Genomic DNA, 12,804 nt, shown 5'->3' with positions numbered 1-12,804 from the left:
AATAGAAGAATTAAATCAAACAAACTGACGAACTGAGCCGAATAAATCCAACCCAACCCAAACTGATTAGTTTGATTCATTTGTTGGGTTGTAGTTTATTCGATAACACTTGCATATTAGAACAATTCAACATTACATGCCTTACTTACAAGTAAAATACTAGACCATCAACTTTTTGTTTTATAGTCCAACAACCGCTCAAGAAAATAGATTTCAAACTTGAGAGAAAAAAATGTTGCATTTTTTTTTAGAAAGGGCATTTGGTCTAGTGGTATGATTCTCGCTTAGGGTGCGAGAGGTCTCGAGTTCAATTCTCGGAATGCCCCTATGTTCATTTCTCAAAAGATGAGCCTTGGAGAAAGATAATGCTCTTATTAATATCATTTACTTGTGTACTCCACGATATATGTCTATAGTCCCCAAGAGGTCTCGAGTTTGATTCTCGGAACGCCCCTCCAAAAGATAAAATTGACAATTTTGAAAGAAAAATAAAAAAAAATGAAATAAAAATAGTTTAGTCATCAATGGGGCCTAACCCAAAGGAATGCGTGGCAATGCACAACTTCAACTTATATAAATTTCATATATTGAGGCAAGGAGTCAATTTTGAAAGAAAAATAAAAAAAAATGAAATAAAAATAGTTTAGTCATCAATGGGGCCTAACCCAAAGGAATGCGTGGCAATGCACAACTTCAACTTATATAAATTTCATATATTGAGGCAAGGAAAATATATAGAGTAGCAACTAAAAATTATAGATCTGCTATAAAGGCATGTGGTCTAAGTGGTTGTTTATCCTTTTGGGTGTGAGAGGTCTCAAGTTCGATTCTCAAAATGCCCCCAACAATATTAAATCAAAATGAATTATGCAAGATAATATGATTTAAAATGTGGGTTTTAAACATTGAACCAAGAAGATCGTCTCGACTACGAAAAAGAGCATTACACAAATTGTTCTATGTTCTATTATTGTATTCTTTCTAGGAACTTTTCAGTCAAATGACATAGGTCATTTGTTTCACAATCCTTTATTTCTAGGAACTAGGAACTTTTCAGTCAAATGACATAGGTCATTTGTTTCACAATCCTTTCTTTCTAGGAACTCAAATCCTTTCTTTCTAGGAACTTAATGGGTCATTTGTTGTCACAATCCTTTCTTTCTAGAACTTTTCAGTCAAATAGGTCATCTGTTGTCACAATCCTTTGTTCTATTGTATTCTTTCTAGGAACTTTTCAGTCAAATAGGTCGTCTGTTGTCACAATCCTTTGTTCTATTGTATTCTTTCAAGGAACTTTTCAATCAAATAGGTCATCTGTTATCACAATTCTTTTAAGGAAGATGCGCCGAAATAACCGATGAAGAAGTTTCAGAGAGCCATAGGTTCGAATCCTGTCACCTTGATGTGTTATTCTCAGGGGCCGAAGTGCAAAGCCCCATAGTCTATCCGTGGTCAGGAAGGCAGGCATGTTGTCCACTGTCGTCACATAGGTCATCTGTCGTCACAATCCTTTTAAGAAAGATGCACCCAAATAACCGATGAAGAAGTTTCAGAGAGCCATAGGTTCGAATCCTGTCACCTTGATGTGGTATTCTCAGGGGACGAAGTGCAAAGCCCCATAGCCTATCCGTGGTCAGGAAGGCAGGCGAACCGCACACAATGAAAAAAAAAAAGATCTCCTTTTCTATCACACGTAGAATTGTCATTCTTTTGTCTTTTGAAACCCCTTACCTTATCAATCATCAGGCAGGTTTTTGGTATCATATATCGAGATAATTATTATGAAAAAGCTATTCCACTAGTGTGACTTAGATACCCTTTCTTTGTGGTATCGGTCATGCTATTTGAATAGCCTGAAGTCATCATAGCCTCTCCACCGGTTTCGAAGACTCCTTCAGCATCAATGTGCTCCAATGAAAGAGATCAGACCCTTTCCTGAACTAGAACCAGGCACAAAATGCCGAGGAGAAAGTCAAAAGCGAGCTCTTTTCGCGTATACGCAATCTCGAAACCCAATTAGCTCAAGGACTGTCTTCTCAACCCTGGCAAGTATGAGTGCTTGGTAAGAGAGAATGTCAAATGAAAAAGACATTCGATTACGGCAACATTCGCAATTACCAAAGTGCACTAAACCTAGTAGAGATCTTCGACCTAACGATAATGGAACTTCAAGCCCATTTAATCAATCCGCTTTGTACTTTATTGTTGACCGAATCGGATGCACGCCAGGCCTAAATTCTCTCTCAGTCACTCGGAGACGAAAGGAAGATCAGATCCGAAGTTTACGAATCGAAGAAAAAGTGGATCTGAGTTCTACACGCTTTCATTTTCAAAAGCTTCGCTTGCCTGCGGTACTTTATTCAGGATGTGCAACAATACGGTCATCTCTCAGTCGTGTATAGAGAATTCCTTAATCATTTCCTTGGCGGATAACACAAATGAAATCGCTTCCCTGACCGCCCATCTTATGAGTCCATTCTTGTCTTGTTGGTTTGTTGTACTATTCTATACCTCTCTCGATTGATAGAAAGACGTTCGGGAGCTGGGAGGGCTTATCATGAGGGAAATTTCCTTTTCACGGTAGACAAAGGTAAAACGGGAGCTGCATATGTCCACTGTGATCAAGGCAGAGCGACACCATCTTTAAAAGATGTTGGTTTTATCGAAACTGTTAGATCCGCTTTCGTTAAAGAAAAAATTAGGAGCTCTTGGTTTGGCCGATGTCGATTCGTATGGCAATGCGGACTTGACTCATGATGAGGATTCTGCGTTTCATATTGCTGCTATGAGCCGAAAGAGCTGGTAAGCTATCTCGCTAAACGAAAGGAAAAAGCACGTACGTGTTGACCTTGTTACAAGGGGCGGGGGCTAGCCAAAGAAGGTCAGTTGGACTAGGTTAGAACCCTTGATCCGGTTCAGCTATGTTCTTCCATGCGAGAATGTATGCGTATCGGTATCCTCTTTACGACCGGTTGCTTCCTTTTTTTGTTTATACGTTTGGAGAAACCTGCTAAGCCCGCCTTTCTTATCAGGTGTGATTCAATCTTTCAGCTCAAACTTTCCTATCGTCCGACGGAAAAGGTAGGAGTACGACTACCTTTTCCTTTTCTTTCTCGAGCCAAGGGATCATTTCATGTGTTACAAGATGTCTATTATTTAAGAGTGTTGTGGTGTGTTTCTATAAGATTTCAGACAATTGTACTGGTTTGATCCTAAGCCGTTGAAAGGATTGAGTTTGCTCTTGAACTCGTAAAAAGAGCGGTATACCGGTTTGATCCTGAGCCGTGGAAAGGATTGAGTTTGCTCTTGAACTCGTAAAAAGAGCGGTGTACCGGTTTGATCCTGAGCCGTGGAAAGGATTGAGTTTTCTCTTGAACTCGTAAAAAGAGCGGTGTACCGGTTTGATCCTGAGTCGTGGAAAGGATTGAGTTTACTCTTGCAGTCGTAAAAAGAGCGGTGTAGCGGTTGGGCTCTGATCCGAGGAAAGAGTCAGAAAGTTTTATTCAAAGTTTTATTCAAATTCCCACTATAAAACTATGGTGTTATATTTTCTAACCCTCTTCCTATTTAAGTTCTAAATTAATGTTAAGTTTTATTGCATGGTATCAAGTTTGATTGTTATTAAAAGAAAATTTAATAATTAGATTGTTGAAACCCTATTCACCCCCTCTAGGGTTGTCATATCGATCCAACATTATCCTTCCACCAATAGGAGCAAAGGCAACGTTACTATGTGAAAGTTTCATGTCATTTATTCAACAATAAGGGTGTTAGCATGCATTTGGAAATGAACCCCATATTTAAAAAATTTAGATAAAATAGAAAAGAATTGTTATCTCAAAGACAATGATACTATGTGAAACTAGCCTCAAGATGCTTCCTTAACTCTTAGAGGCGGTAAACCAACGGTTCCTTCACCCAAGACCCATGGCCCAACTCCCAACATGGAAGGGATAATCTAGAGAATCATTTTAAGAACCCTAACGGATGGGTTACAAACTCACATTATCAAGCTCGACAACAAACAATGTTGCCGGCAAACTTAGAAGACTACATGAAATTACGAATATATCAATGTAGGATTTTTTAATTTACCGATTTTTAAAATGTTAAATTATGTGAAATTACTAGCAAAGAAGAATAATGAATAAAAATAGGAGACATTTTATAGATTTAGGAGGAGTAAGTGAAAACAAAAAGGGAGTCATGACCAATTTTCGGTGGGTTCTCGAGGCACCGATTGCAAGTTAAAACAGGTTGAAAACAAAGTAAAATGTTTTCTCGAAATAAAAAAAGAATTAAAATATAATGAACATATATATTTACATTATATTTGAAATAGAGTTTATAGGTTCATAGTACAAAATAAGGGAAATGTTGAAAACCACACCCCAAGTGGGTGCTTGGATACCACACTCTTTTCTTAATGTACATGGAATGAACAAAGTGTCTGTCCAAAATAAAAGGGCCCAACCAGATTTGAACTGGTGACCTCTTGATCTGCAGTCAAATGCTCTACCACTGAGCTATGGACCCATTTTGCATGATTTCAACTTTAGTGACTTGTTCTACAGAGTGTCAATCCAAAAGTGTAAAAAGTGTCTGTCCAAAATAAAAGGGCCCAACCAAGTTCAAACGGGTGACCGGTCAAATTCTCTACCACTGAGCCATTGATCCATTTTGTAGGATTTTAACCTTAGTGACCCCGTAGACATAGTGTCGGTCCAAAAAGTGTAACAAATTTCTATCCTAGATAGAAGGGCCCAACTAGGTTCGAATTGGTGACCTCTTGATCTGCAATTAAATGCTCTAACATTGAGATATGGTCCCATTTTGTATGATCTCAATCTTAGTGACCCCTTCTACAGATTATCGGTCCAAAAGTGACCCTACCGAATCGACTATGGACCAATTTTGTATAAATTGGTGGATTACCTATCGGGAATTAAACACAGGTCGTTAGATTCAAAGTCGAAAGTGCTAACCACTACACCATAGAACCACTCGTTAAACTTTATTTTGGCAGCGATTTTGATAAGCGTCAACAACGCTGGATTTTGCAAAGCTAGAGGTCGTAGTATGCTTACAGACTTTCACAAGGTGTTTTCAACTTCTTTTATAGGTAATTGAACTTTTGAGTCCATGTTGGATTAGTATGAGTTTAAGAAGACAGAGGAGAGAAGAGAGACTTTGTTAGAAACTCACCCATAGGTAATCTCCCAAGATGTTTTCAACTTCTTTTATAGGTAGAATTTTAAAATCAAACCACAACAAAATTTACTTCTATCTAGCAAAATTATTTTTTGTTTGAAACAAGATTATAGATAAATTTAAAATCCAAGAAAACTGATCTGAGTTTGATATTATTTGATTTTGGGTATGGACACAACTAGGTATGGACACAGCTAGCTGATTTCTTTTGATTATATTAATGAATGTATGTAGATGTTTAAAGTGTTGATCTTAATGGTTTTAGAAAATATCAACACATCATCAATATAAACTATCAAAATTTTTTGAAAGGATTGAAAATATCATTCATAATCTTCTGAAATTCGGATGGAGCGTTTTTTAGCCTAAATGACATGACGTTCCCCTCATATTTTCTAATTGGACATTAAATGCTATTTTATATTTGTCCTTTTAAGAAATTAGAATTTTCCGAAATCCCAATTTCATGTCGAATTTTATAAAAACATTTGACTCTAAATTCTTTTTATCAAATCATTTTTGTTTTGGATTGGATATCTTATTTATTCTAAAACCTTATTCAAAGGTTTGTAGTTAATTACTGATATCAGAATTTCTTGTTACTTTTCACCATGTTGTTAACCTAAAATGTCAGAAATGACCACCTGCTCTTTGGAGACCTTATCAGCTTCCTCTGCAAAATATCACCTAAAATGTCACAGTATTTAGTGTTTGATACTTTTTGACTTAACCCTAGGGTTCTATTTACGGTGAACTTGTGATTATTTTTGTCAAATTATATATTTGATTACCTAATACATTAAGATATAATATCTTATTTAAATAATATTAAAATGTAGTAGAATATCATAATATATGTTTAATTAATATGAATATCATTCAAATTTCAAATATATATTTTTATTTAATGTTTATGATACACATCAATTATTTTAGTATTTAACATATCAAATACGTTAATATGTTTTGATATTATACTTCAAGACTATAGGAACTTTCTCAGAGAACTTGAGAGTTACATCGGCCCACAAAGCATCTCATGGACTGGCTCATGAAACTCTCTTCTTGAGAGATGACCTAACATATAAAGAAGACCCAATTCAAATAATAGACAAGAAAGTCAAATGATTGAGAAACAAGGAAATCTCTCTCGTTAAGGTTCTATGGAAGAATCATAGAGTAGAAGAATCCACTTGGGAAACAAAAGGCAAATAAGAACCTTGTACCCTGACCTATTTTAGAATAAGCACTTTCGATGACTGAAAGTTTTCAAAGGAGAGGAGAATTTGCAACACTCAAGGTCTCCAATAAGAGACAGTGTATAATCCCTACTAGGTTGTATCTAGAAGCAAAGAACAAGTAAAATTGAAAAAACATTAAGAAAATGGTACTTTTTCTAATTTTTATAAACTTCCCGAATCATTAAATTTTTTATAGAATAAGAATTACAAGGTAATTAAAAAAGGAAGGCTCTAATCGGAGATGACTTTTCTGGCAGAAGATTCAGAAAAATAAAGAATGAAATTATAGAAATTCTAGACGTTTCAATGGTAGTGGAAAATTCGTCTATAAATTATGAATTAGGGTAGACTATTAGGGGCAAGAAGCAAGCTTAATTGAGTACCCAATCGAGAGATACAAGTTTTTTGTTTTGGGGTATCGTGTTCATGGGTTTACCTCGAATTCGAGAACTATAGTCCACTATTCATTTCCAAACTTGTTCCTGCACCTTCTAAATAAGTTTACCCATAAGTTTGGTGAAGGAAAGAGGTCCTCAAAGTGCTAGTAGGTTTTCACACGAATTAGTCCACGTTAGGTTACCCTCTAATGTTTTCCTAAGCAAAAACCTCAACTCCTAAAGCCTAACCGATGACATTATGTATAAACCTAGGTTCATCAATAATCCATGTACCAAGTACCGAGAACTATGTGAATAACATGCTAAATAAGTTGCTAGGATCCATACCCATAAGTAACCATTATCTGCATTACGATGTGTACTAAAAGGCCCCTATTCCTCTTTAGGTAGGATGTCCGGCAATATGTATCATGAGCTGGATGTTATGATCATGAGCTAGATGTCCTGCACAACGATTTACCAGTAGGATTACATGATTATGACGACACCACTCATGTGTTCATGGGGAGAAAATTGAAGGTTATTTTAGGGGAAGGTTTTCAGGATCAGTATATGATACATAACACGATGACCTCTAAGTTCTAAGATCCTGAAAACATAACAAGAAGTAATATCCTAGCTTAAGGTCGCGATTAAAAACCTTCTAGTAGGCTACTTACTAAGTTTTACTCACTCCATGTTTATCATTTTTTTTCAAGTAACTAAGAGTTGGTCGTGGATGAGTGGACTTTGGAGTGTGGGCTATGGACTAACTTCTATTTTTAATCTAGTATTTTTTGTTCTTCTTTTGAGTCTGCTTCTTATTTTGTGTTTGTAACGAATATGTATATGTAACACCCAAAAATGAAGGAAATTAGCTCCCATAAGAATAAGTCACTCATGAAAGACCCAAAGGATAGAAAGGAAAAAAACTTAAAGGATTAAGTAAGAACAAAGGACTTAGTCAAGTCACTCGTGTACCCTAACAAGTGATTTCAAGGAGTTAAAGGCCTTTTGAAAAGGATTGGAGAGGAAAAAGTAAATGAAAAGGGCAAAAAAGTCATTTTATCAATTATCCAGAATCTTTCCGGATTTGTGATTCCTTATCTAGAAGGAATCTCAAGATTCAAAATAAGTGAAAAATGATCAAAAAGCGATGAAGAATTTGTAGAAAAATTATGGATTTTTCGAGAAAAATAATAATAAAATATTCGGAAAGTGGAATATCACCAAAATACCCCTAGAAGAATGGATAACTACAGAAATGCCTCTCTAATTAGAATCAGAGAATCTACCGTGACCATCCAAGCAAAATCCTTCGAACTCAAATTTCAACCGTCGGATCTCCTCCAAAATTTGATATGATCTAGAACGAACACGCACGGATCATCACATCCAACGACTAGTATTCAAAGCCAAGATCGGTAAGGATATGATTGGAGTTGATATCTCTTAAAAATTATCCAGAAAGTTCGATCTCTAAATAACGAAGATTCTGGAGCTCCCAATGTCGGTTTAAGCTCCTCCTATAAAATCTGAAGTAGGAGCAACAATACGGAATAAGAATCGAGAAAGGTCGATCCCCCAATCAAAGGCAATAAGCGTTTAGATTCTAGGTCTCCTACTCTCAGATTTCTTCCAAATTCGAGAGCAATCCTCCACCATTTCTCAAAATTTGACATTTTCTCGGGTTTTCTCAATTTTAACCCCATTCCAGACCGATTCTCATAGAAAATCTTATGGTTTCAGAAACTAGACACAATAAGGAGTATGTGGAAGGAAATTTGAAGTAATTCAGATACTGGATGCTCAAGAATGGACGTCCCAAACGTCGACGACGAGGCAAGTAGCCACCTTGGACTTTTTGTTAAGAAATACTTGTAGAAATTGCTTAGATTTTCATATGAACCCTAAACCAAGTATGAATTAAGGATATATAAAGAAAAACCCAAAGAACCGTGAGTTAAGACCCTGAACCGATCAAATAGCTCGAGATTTAAGTAACGTTAAAGTTGATGGTGTTAATATAACACATGCGGAAGCTATTTGGATCTTAGGCACTTTTAGAACATCAATTATAGTAAATAACTAGCATGTTCATAAGTATTAAAACTTAATGAGTTTAGATACTAACCTTTTGTAGTTCAAACTCCTTTTTCCTCACGAACCGGTTTCATACCACCACTAGTGTCTTCTCCACTATCCTCCGCCCTAAACAAGAGATAGATATTAGATTTCTTTTCATTTCAGGAACAAAAAGTACATTATCTAATATAATGAATCTATCTCCAAAAAACAACTTTAAATTTCCTACTGATCTTGCTGAGACAACCTCTCCTGTTCCAACCCGGAGTGTTATCTCGCCGTCCGCAAACATTCTCCAGGAGCTAGTTTCCTGGTAAAAAGAACAAATATGATTAGTCGCCCCTGAATCTAGTATCCAAGTTGAGTTGTCATACTCTACTAAACATATTTCTACAACGAGTAAATCATATTTACCTTGTTGTATCTTTTCGGCTTTCTTCTCTGCAAGGTATTTTGGGCAGTTTCTTTTCCAGTGCCCGTTTTCGTTGCAATGGAAACATTTTCCTTTATCTGCTTTTTGAACCTTGTGTTTGCGGTCAGTAGGAATCTTATTTTTCCCTTTACCCTTCTTCTTCATCAAAACACTTTTAGAAGTTGAAGGTCCAGACTTATTTTTGGAGGACGATCCTCGTAGTAATTTCTTGGAGATAGCAACATTTGCTTCTCCTGTTTGTCCCTTGTTCGTGAAGAGGGACTGATAAGTCTGTAGCTCATTGAGAAGAGCAGTCAAGTTATATTCTATTTTATTCATTACCACATTGGTGCGGAACTGGAAGAAGCTCTTCGGAAGAGACATCATGATAAAACTGACTTGACTCTTCTCATCAATGACAGCTTCATTTTCTTCTGCCACATTGAAATGGACCATCATGTCCAGGACATGTTCTCTAACTGAGGTCCCTTCTTTCATACGACAGTTGTAAATGTATTTTATGGCTTCATGTCTAAGGGAGAAGGACGGTTGTCCAAACATCCCTTTTAGAGATTCCATAATCTCTTTAGCAGTACCCATAACATCGTGTTTCTTAGCCAAAACATCAGATATGCTGGCTAGAATGTACACTCGGGCTTTTGTCATTTGCCTATATCCATCTGCCATATGCATCCCGAACTATTCGGTTTGCATTTGAGCTGGGGTTTGGAGGACACTCCTCAGTTAAAACAAACTTTAAATCATCAATGACCACTATTGTGTTTAGGTTTGATTTCCAAGTTGTGTAATTGTCGCCGTTTAATTTCTCAGAAGCGAGTAATCATACTATTGAGTTTGTCATGCTGTGATATAAAGAAAATTCTATTAGTGATTTGACTTAATTCTGTTTAATTCAATTAGTTTTAACAAATGTAATAATGTACCCAAATCATTATTAATTTGCAACGATACTTTAGTGAGTTAGAGCAACTGCTACCGAGGGGCAGTCAATCACTCATTCATTAAACCAAGACATTCTTGACTTAAACACTAATCCCAGAATAACTCTTGTTCCTATAGCGTTCTTAGTTATCGCTGTTTTTGTCAAGAATATACCAACTCTTAGTATTTCTTCGTAAGTGTGACCCGCCATTTTCAGACCTCATAGATCGGTCCCAACAATGCTATCAAATGAAAAAGCCAAAGTTGGGAACGGACCTAAGAAATCCTATCCATTTCTGGAGTTTGCGTTGTTTCGACTCCCATGTTACGACCCTCCGAATGGGTAGTTGCTCTAGGGCAACATGCACGTGGAACATGGGAATCACGGTGCAACCTAGTGGTGGAGACCATAGGACGTATTTGATATACTTCCTTCTCCCACTTACTATAAATACTTTCTCTATTCACCTTGTTATTGACTCATGCAAATACCTTCCGAATGGAGGACGCTCCCAGGGCGACACGAGGCCAAGCATGAATCTCACTGTGTGAATTTTACAGAGAGCGTAAAAAGAAAACGATGTATCTTATACACCTTTTTCCTCCCACTAAGTATTTTAGATGGTTGGGTATACTCATTACTTAAGTATATTCTGGCTAATTAAATATAACTTAAGTCTAGGTGATTTTTCTAAATTTTACATCACTTAAGCATGCTCATAAAACTGGGCTAACTAAGCTCAAGTACTGGTCCGATCTCCAGGTAGTAAGTGTTCCGTAAATTGTCAACTTAAGTACCTCCAACCTTAGACAAGATCGTGCCAGGTGAGCTTTCTCATAACCACAATTTTGTAAGACATCGACCTATTTTAACTATTAAAATTGATCATGCTCGGTTTTTAACCCTAAGTGAGCATGCACTTATCTTTATTATAGATTTTAATATCTATCTCATTTTATGACGTTGAAAATCACCTATAACATGCATCTAACATGCTTTATATAACAATTATATAATCATCCATTCCATGCAATAATATAACAATTTATATCTATCACTCATGGAACCCCAAACATGCATACTATACATTATAACACTTATAACATACTTGGAATGCATGAAACATGCTTAGCCTATGGTGGGATTTTAAATCTATATGACATACTTTATGCATATAAATTTTCTATTTAATTAAAACATACATTCATAATGCATAATTAATTAAACACACTAAAGTGGCTTGGTTTTGGCATTTTAAAGCAAGCAATTAACTAAATTATTTAATTAATAATTAAAAATAACTTGAGCCACTCCCGAGGATCACGAACTGGGCGAACCAACCCTTAAAAACGTTGAATCGGACCCCAACGGCAGAAAAAACACCCGAACCGCCTCTTCCATCTTCTTCGGTTCAGCTTGCTATCTCTTCCATTTTTTTATCAATTACAACCTAAAATGGACTCTAATGATTCCATAAAAATTAGAGACCTTTCTTCATTCATTAAAGCCCATACACATTAGGCTTATTACAATAATTGTATCAAATGGAAGCATAAAAAATATGCCAAAACCAAAACCAAAACCATCCACTTTAGCAACCACAAATTTCATTCATGAAATGGTACCCACCATGATCAAATTAATGTAAATAAAGTGCCTAAAACTTGCTCTGATACCAATTGATGGTGTTAATATAACACATGCGGAAACAATTTGGATCTTAGGTACTTTTAGAACATCAATTATAGTCAATAACTAGCATGTTCATAAGTATTAAAACTTAATGAGTTTAGATACTAACCTTTTGTAGTTCAAACTCCTTTTTCCTCACGAACCGGTTTCGAACCACCACTAGTGTCTTCTCCACTATCCTCTGGCCTTAGAACGGGATTGTGGAATCCGGTGAGTGACTAAACTTGGAAGGGATTTTGTATATATGAAGAGAGTGTTTATGAGAGGTTTTTTCTCAAGGTTTTTCACCAAGAAGAAGAAGATCTTCCATGTACCATGATCACTCTATTTAAAGAGTCATGTTTGCATGTTAATGCAAATTTGAGTTCACCAAATTTTGACACTCATAATTCCACTCAAATGTTTGGGATTATGTGGCAAGCATGCATGTCTAAGTGGTATGATTATCTTTTTGGGTGTGAGACGTCTCAAGTTTGATTCTCAAAATGCCCCCAACAATATTATATCAAAATGAATTATGCCAGATAATATGATTTAAAATGTTGTTTTTAAACATTGAACCAAGAATATGAGAATAGAGAATGAAACATATTCTAGGAAGAATAAAGATCGTCTCGAGTCGCTCTTCAAAAAGAGCATTACACAAATTGTTCTATTGTATTCTTTCTAGGAACTTTTCAGTCAAATAGGTCATCTGTTGTCACAATCCTTTTAAGGAAGATGCGCCGAAATAACCGATGAAGAAATTTCAGAGAGCCATAGGTTCGAATCCTGTCACCTTGATGTGTTATTCTCAGGGGCCCAAGTGCAAAGCCCCGTAGTCTATCCGTGGTCAGGAAGACT

The 12,804-nt window shown here is 36.2% G+C and overlaps 2 non-coding genes across 2 annotated transcripts; one reads left to right on the top strand and one right to left on the bottom strand.

Moving 5' to 3' along the window:
• Positions 1–254: 254 nt before the first annotated feature.
• TRNAP-AGG (transfer RNA proline (anticodon AGG)) lies at positions 255–326 on the top strand. Its single transcript has one exon. It is a non-coding gene; the product is annotated as a tRNA-Pro (tRNA).
• A 4,138-nt stretch (positions 327–4,464) lies between these two features.
• On the bottom strand, positions 4,465–4,536 carry TRNAC-GCA (transfer RNA cysteine (anticodon GCA)). The gene has a single exon. It is a non-coding gene; the product is annotated as a tRNA-Cys (tRNA).
• Between the last annotated feature and the right edge of the window lie 8,268 nt (positions 4,537–12,804).

This window comes from Cucurbita pepo, unplaced genomic scaffold, assembly GCF_057944985.1.
Source record: "Cucurbita pepo subsp. pepo isolate OVF unplaced genomic scaffold, ASM5794498v1 scafford_2, whole genome shotgun sequence".
In the NCBI taxonomy this organism is placed as follows: Eukaryota; Viridiplantae; Streptophyta; class Magnoliopsida; order Cucurbitales; family Cucurbitaceae; genus Cucurbita; species Cucurbita pepo.
This window is presented reverse-complemented; position numbering and strand designations above follow the sequence as displayed.